A 7,291-nucleotide genomic window follows, 5' to 3' on the forward strand; every position below is an offset into this window, starting at 1 on the left:
ATGAGTGTTTGTGTCAAAAGCAGAACTTGAGATGATTATCAGTGGTTTTATCTCTTCACTTTTGTATTGTTGTGGGAGTCTTTTAATCTGTTTCAGTCAGCTTTGGATCACCTTCAGACCATGCAAAATCCTGCAGCAAGACTTCTACCAGTAGAGATTCCAATGTTGGCTTCTTTTCCATGGATTTCAATAAATTTGAGAATTAATTTTAAAATTTTAGTCTTCGTTCTTAAAGCCCTACATAAAATAGTCTCAAAAATATTGCTGATATGCTGAAACTCCATTCTTCCCATGCACTAAAGTCAAATGGCCAAAATCAGTTCTGGTATTTCAGGCAGCCTGTGGAAATCTCCTCTGTTGTCCTTACACTGCCCTGAAACTATTGACTCCTTCAAAAGAAGCAGGTGGAGACATTTTTGGTACAGAAAAGCTTCTTACTAATTAACTTGATGTTTTATCGTATGCTGTGTTTGGTCTTTGAAGCAGTTTGTGATTTTAATCTGTGGAAGGTGTTATGTAAAACTCCCTCCCTCCGTACAGAGCAGAACCCTCTGAATTTGAAGGAAGACGAGATCCTGTATTTTGGTTTCTGTTGGGTGCTGCAGCTCTTGCTGGTTCACGTTCAGATCCTGTTGCTGAAACCACAAACTCAATAAACAGTTTCAGTTTGAAGCCGTGGTCTGTTCTGGGCTGCTTGATTTTTCTGTGCAAGTTAAAACCAATTTATTGAAGCTTCGTATGAGTACCGTGTTTGAACAAAAACAACTATTTTATACAATAATTAAAATGCTGTTTTTTTCTGCAGTGAATGTCAAGTGTGAATGTCTGTGTTATGTGAACTTGATTGTCTGCAAGACAACACCAGTTGGTTCCTCTGGTCTGTTTCAGCCAGAACTTATTAAGGAAAATGTAATAATCATTAGGATTCAGATCAACCTTCTAACCTGATATGTTATAAACTCTGGCAGCAATTCTTCTTTTAAAATAAAGATCAGACTTCTGTGTATTCTCAATGTAAGTTATTTTTAAATGAATACCATTACAATTCAATGTGATGTTGCCAATTTAACATCTATTGTATATTTTTTATGGCATTGTTAAAAAAACAACAACATCCATTATATTTGGATTATTTTATGATGTATAACATTTTTTGCCATTTGCCCCAACATAGAAAGCAAATTTTAGTTTTTTGAAAGTAATGCACCATTATTTGTTTTTTGTGTATATTTTCTCTTTTTGTTATTGAGGTCCAGAATAAAAGCAGGTGTCTTGTCTTGCCTCCTTTTGCCCTCATCTCCAGGCTTAAAAACTGAGGACTAGTGCAAACTAATGCAGTCAGTTTTTGTGTCATTTTGTCTGTAATGATCGCTCCCAGCTGTGTCTCGTGTTCCCTGATTACCTCTTGTATTTTTAATCCCGCCTGTGTCTATGTTTCCCCGTCGGATCCTTGTTTTAGCTGTCTTACGTTGAGTTATTGTCTACCGGTGTTTGAGTTTCAGTTTCGTTGCTCATCTGTGCTGCCTGGACTTTTGTACTCTCTGAAGACTCTCATTAAATCCTCAAACTCAGTTGCTACCTCACCTCTCTGCTTTTGGGTATGAACCTCAATAACCACACGTTTCTCAACAATAAACAGAGATTAAATTAGACGTGGTTTGAATGTTTACTGGAGTGTCTCTGGTTGAATTTAACATTTTTCATACAACCTTAGCTGAGATCAGTTGTTATATTAGATCAAACTAGTTTCATTTTCATCTGTAGTTGAGGAAGCTGGTTTATGCATTTACTAAAGATGGTTAAAAGTGAAGCACCATAATGTCCAAACTTCTAAATTTCTCCTACAAAAGTAGAATCTACACATTTGTTTTTGTTCCATAACTCCATGGACCTCGCAATCACATAAAGCATAAAAAAATGTTTATGGACATCAGTTTCAACTTCAATCGGGAAATGGTAAAACTACACAGTAGTACTCCAGCCTAGGGTGCGTAGTGATGAACTCTGACAATCGCTTTTAAAGGGCCATTGTTCCTTCTTTTAAACTTGTTTGAGTCCAGAATAAAGTAGTAATAGAACAATAAAGCACCTGTTTTTTTCTTCCTGGTGGCAATAACAGTCCTCTACAAGCATGATGAAAAGAAGAAATGAATAAAACTGAATAATTTAAACCACTGTCTTTTTTTTTTTAACAATTCTCAGTCTCCACAAGTGGTTCCTGCATGATGTGGTTTATGTGAGACAATGTTTCCTTGTTTTTTTTTAGGAACAAGGAATCACTTTAGCTGCTAGAGGACTCTTTGTTGACTTCATCTACATTTCAGTTTGTGCTGATTTTGTAGAACCAACAAGCTAAAGAATATATACGGTTCAATGATAGTGATCATTACACTGCCTTTGGCTGAAGGTAAAATCACAGCCAAACGTTTCATATTAACATAGACTTTTCATCCTCACTGCTTTTGTTCTGGAGTCTTCTGTTCTGTGTGTTCTACATTTGTGTTTCTTCTTATTAAAGGTCATATTTTACAGCACTTTGGTTCAACTCTGCTGTTTGTAAATGTGCTTTATAAATAAAGTGGGATTAGGATTGGATTGCATTTTATTACTTGTTTGAGCAATCTAAATTATACTTTACCAGGGTTACTCATGCCAGTTATACTGTTTCCATTCTTATCATAAAACTAAGAGAACTTATTAACATAACAAAAATCAATATATATATAAATTAAGTTTAACAAACATAATAAAAACAAAGTTTACTAATTGCTTTTATTGGGCAGTAAGAGTAAAGACATAATTCCTGTCAGAAACGTACACATTCTCATTATCAGCATGGATTGTGTTGTTTGGAGTGGACTACATGAGACTAATAATGCAGAGTACTGATCAATTAAATGAATAATACGAAGTGTATCTTTTATTCTATTTTTTCTAATTTACACAAACTCAAGTTACTAATATCGGCTCAAATATACAAAACGTGCATCACTACTGTGAATTTCTCTCACCAATTTTCAGAGAAACCATGCAGCTTTTCTTGCTATATCAACAAGGTCGTGAGATTATACTGCCTGAATATGAAGACTCTCCATGTCAGAAATGGTGGCTGTCATTTAAATTATTTGGTTATAGATCTAACTTTTAAACATTGTACGTATTTGCTTTATAGGTTCTCTTTTCCAAAGCTGATTTCTATTGGCGTTTGAGGTTATCGTTCTGTTTGAATAGCCAAATATGTCCAGCTATGTGCATGTTAGTTTAAAGTGATGAAGGATTCTTTATTATTTCTCTATTTTGGTTCAAAAGCAATAATAGCTAAAGCGTTACTTTAACTCCTTCATACGTACTTCCAGTCATTGTAGATAAATTACCTTAACCTTTTATTTATTTGTCAGTAACATTTATCTCCAAAATGGACGACATAAGCCTGTAAATCACCCTATGTCAATAGTTCAGATGCTTTAATCTGGTGTGTGTTTTGTCTAATGCAAGCGAGAAGAAAAAAATATTTAACCTTGCTTATTAGGAATGAAAAATTGATCATTCTTGGAATTAAGAGCTTTTCTTGCCCAAATCAATAGCTGCAAGTTTAAACATAATTTGAACATAGTGAGTGCCAATGGTGTTTTAGCATCTTCTCATCTAATCCTAACCAGTTTAATTGAATCTGAGTGCAAATATTTAGGTAAGATGCATCATATTTGGACACAAATAGCCGTCCCATTAGGAAAATGAAAACAGAAACTTGATTTTTATAAAAATTTTAACTATGTATGCTATATTCTCTTTTCAAAGAGAAAGTTTGGATGGGTTCAAAAAAGCTGAAAACACCCATTCCCATAGGTGTACATCAACTCTAAACTGAATCTGTATTTTACTGGTTAAATATACGTTTAATCAAATCAGGATGATTTTGACATTCCAGTGAAGTCTTTTATACTGTCTTTTAAAGTATTTTCAAGCATTTAGTCATTGTTTGTTGTAAAATGCATTTAATCTGAATTCTAGCTTTACTTCTACATTTTCCCCTGCTTTTTGGATTTATATATATATATATATATATATATATATATACATATGTTTTTTTGTTTTTTATGATTTGTAAACAACATCAAAAAGCACATGAGTGACTAACATTCATACAGACATCTGAATCTTTGAACTCATTCGTTTATTCCATTTTGCTGTCGTTGTGAAGATGAGAAGGAAGGTTATGCTCAGGGTTCAGTTCATCAGTTCTTGATCAACTTAGGAAGATAATAAGATTTACAACTGTCACAGTGATGGTGATTATTAGTGCCAAGACAGTTGAGAATATGTTCAAGATCTTGACTGTCCTGGATGCTTTAGCAGCAGCAACTGTGTCTCCAGCAGCAATGGCTTCTTTTACCTTGACAAAACAATTGCTATGATTAGTGTCATTTGAAAAAGAAATAAATTAATTGATTTAGCACTGAAAGACATTTAATTGTAAACAGTAATATAATGTCTAATTATAATCGCATATACTGGCTATGTGACAGAGATAGAGGATGAACCATGAAATGAGTTTACTCAATGGTGTAATAAAAATAATCCAATATTGTAAATGTCACTTTGGACATAGTGGTGTGCTGCAACATATGTAAAGCTGTTCAGAATAGTTTTTGTGTTTGTTTTGTATTTAAAAGCAAAAAAAATAAAGTCTGAATAAATGAAAGAGTTATTCTAGTGAAGGGTTTCCTACCTTGTTAGAATGAATAAGAGCAGCAACCCCAAGAGGCACACAGCAGCACACAGTGTTAAAAACGGACCATCCAAAGTAGGATGGAGCAGCAGAGTTAGCGCTTGGTGCTCTGAGAGTCTGACCAGTTTCCATTTTTTCTGTCTGCTTGGTAAGTTTCTCTGTCCTGGCTGGTTAGTTGGATGTGATGGCTGGAGCAGGACAGGATCCACATCCTTTTATCCATGAGATTCCTGGGGGTGTGTTCCAGAGGGACGTGTATCAATACTTATAGAGGAAATTATTTAATACCCTCTGGGTCTATTGACCATAAGCCATAAAAGATGTGTCATCGTTCCTTTTCCTGGAACGTGACAGAATCTTCAAGATGCACAAAATTTCTTAAAGTATCCTTAAAAAAAAAAAAAAAAAAAGCTCTGGACTTACTATCTACTTGGTTATTCTAAGTTTAATAATAATTATTAATGTTAATTATTTATTAAATAATTGATAATGATAACTGGTTTGGAAAGTCTCCGGGGGGAGGAGATCAGTGTTAGACTGTCTGCCAAATGATGAGCTGGAGACCTTATGACGAAACATGAGTTCAAATGAAAGCTGCACCATGTAACTTTAACAAAAAATATTCTTTTACATATTTGTTGAAACTGTCACCATGTCACGACAGGATATGAAACAGATAATCTGTGAAAACAAAATAAAAAATCAAGCTCCTCTGCCTCTCTCAGTGCACCCAGTGCAAACTAGAAAACCTTATGTCATTTATTAGTTTTTAAAAATATATTTATTATGTAGCTATGTGTGATGTTATTTTAATCACTGTTATACTTTTAATTTAAAACAAACAAAAGAAATCTACGAATTTCATAGCATTACAAGTAGATAAATAAAAAATAGATTTAAATTACAAAAGAAAATAAATAGATAGTTGAATTTCAGTGTCTTAATAAAGCCACTAGTTAAAATAACTTTTCTGATATAATTAATATAAAAAATAGAATCGGTTTTATTCATGTCATACATAGGATTTGAAAAAATTATCAAATAAATAGCCTTGCAAAAGAAAGGGACCTAGGTTTTCACCTTTTTTAGTAAAAGTAAAAAAGTAGCCAGTGAGAATAAAAAAAACGTGCTGATAATTAAAATATCGCTCAATGTCTGTTTATAATAAAACAAAATGCAAGTTATCATTATTTGCATGGATGATGCGTTTTTAGCCACAAGGTGGCAGTACAGAACAAGGAAAACAAGAAAAGGAATTCGATGATATTCGCCTCATATGAACATTCAGTGATGTGCAGGGTAGAAGATCAAAATATATATTTCTTCACGTATTATCTTTGTATTTATGAGAAATAATAATAATAAAGTGTTGCTTGCTTAATATTCATAGCCATTACTACGAATTGTTTACTACAACCGTTAGAGCTAAAGCAACGGATGACCGTTAACGCCTCCGCGTCACTATGGTAACCCAATGCTAAAACTTGAGAAGTTATTCGCCGCTTCGATGCAAAAATAGTACTTAATAATAGAGCCGATTAAAGTCAGGGTTTAAAGTCCAAGACAATGATGGAGAATTCCGAAGACCTGGACAGATTTCTGAGCAACGTTGACAAAATAGGTACGCATTGCTTCTAAAACCTCCTTTTATGACGGACTGTTAGCGCACGTTTACCACTATCGAAACATTAACACAAATATGGAAATATTAAAAAAAAAACGTAGAAACAATACACCAGTGCAATGTTTTTTTAATGAGTTTTCCAGTTGTTCGACTTTCTTGCATTCTAAGTTTAATAACCACTATTCGACAATGAGTCTATTTTAGTGCAGTATTGCTTATATTTATCATTTTTTTAGGTTTAAATCTACCCTCAGCCCGCCCTCTCCCCATTCCGGAAATCGGTATTTTCATATTTTAATAACCTTTACATTCATTTTAACAGTAAGTAGCTTTCTAAAGAATGTACAAGGGTGGCAAATGACATTGAAGTTAACTGAGTCGCAGCACATGACTCCATGTTAAACGGCTAATAGCAAAAATATGAAGAAAATCCTTGAAGTTGTGAAGGTGCACTAACTCAGAATAGAAGCATATGTGTTAGATTTCCATGTAACTAATTCATTTTTTGTATTTACTCTTTTTACATTGTGCCCCTTTATTATTTTGTAATTGCCCCTTGCCCTATTTTACAAGGAGACCTTCTGTGCCAAAAGTAAAAGCCCTAGGGATGATCTTTGCCTGGTGTAGTTTTGTGCTATTTTGTAATGTGCAAATCTTAATCCGTAAGATGTTTCTTGGTACCAAAAGCATATGAAGTGATTTCATTTTCATAAATATTACAAGCTTAAATTAAGAAAAGTAAATGATTAAAGGTGTTTTCTTTTTTAGGTCAGTTACTGGAAGATTTCCAGTCCCCTGATATTGGAGTGCAGCAAAAAGCCGTAGCAAAAGCAGATACCTTAATTACTACCTTGGATGAACCTTGCAGGACAAAAGTCAACAAGACTACAGTCAACACAAGCCCAGTTCTTCAACCTTCTATGGTAAAAAAAAAAAAA

This window comes from Poecilia latipinna, unplaced genomic scaffold (assembly GCF_001443285.1).
Source record: "Poecilia latipinna isolate Pla-1442-1.1 unplaced genomic scaffold, P_latipinna-1.0 Scaffold1111, whole genome shotgun sequence".
Classification (NCBI taxonomy): Eukaryota; Metazoa; Chordata; class Actinopteri; order Cyprinodontiformes; family Poeciliidae; genus Poecilia; species Poecilia latipinna.